This window comes from Herpailurus yagouaroundi, unplaced genomic scaffold, assembly GCF_014898765.1.
Source record: "Herpailurus yagouaroundi ecotype Mexico unplaced genomic scaffold, PumYag 29, whole genome shotgun sequence".
Lineage (NCBI taxonomy): Eukaryota > Metazoa > Chordata > Mammalia > Carnivora > Felidae > Herpailurus > Herpailurus yagouaroundi.
The window spans coordinates 102118382-102119183 of record NW_024412377.1 but is presented as its reverse complement, the minus strand read 5'-3'; positions in this window follow the sequence as shown (position 1 = coordinate 102119183).

Below are 802 nucleotides of genomic sequence, written 5' to 3'. Positions count from 1 at the left end.
GAGATCCTGATCTGAGCCGAAGTCGGACGCTTAACCAACTGAGCCACACAGGCACCCCCCCCCCCCCTCCGGCCAACATTTGACTATAATTTCATGAAAGACCTTAAACCAGAACCATCCAGCAAAGTCACTCCTAAATTCCTGACTCACAGAAACTGTGAGATGATAAATGTTTACTGTTTTAAGCTGCTTAGTTTTGGGGTGATTTGGTACACAGCAATGGATAAATTAACACACTGAGTACTTAAGTAAACGTTCTCTTAACTTTAAAGGCAAAAGGGGATTCGACTTGTTTATTACTTTCTGTTTTTCAAGAAGACATATATGGTCCTCGTTACAGCTCTGTCGAAAAGGCAGGGGAAGTGTCGTTTCAGAAAACTGATCATCAGACACTCTTGCTTAAGGTACTTAAGTTAGCCAGGTACAAAACTGATAGAAAAGCATTCTGGGTCTCTTTCACTAAGCCTTTCCAGTATCCCTGTTTAGAAGTTGGCTTAGTCTGAAAGAGCCTAAGAATCAGCACAAAGGAAAAATCCCCAGAGGGTCCCTAACTTTAAAATCTTTCCTAAGAGGCAGCTGGCATTATATAACACTCCTGCCGCTCCCAGCCTCACAGCCTCTCTGGTTCTCAAAGCACAGAAGAGTTTATGGTCTTGGATCTTGCCCAAAACTGTAGATAGCCATCAATTTTGAGAACATTTATATATTCTGAGCAGTGAAACTGTTAATGGTTATGGTGTTTATGGCTCGGGCTTTAATAGGAAACTAATAGAGATAAAATCTCTGCTTGATAAGGGCGCTC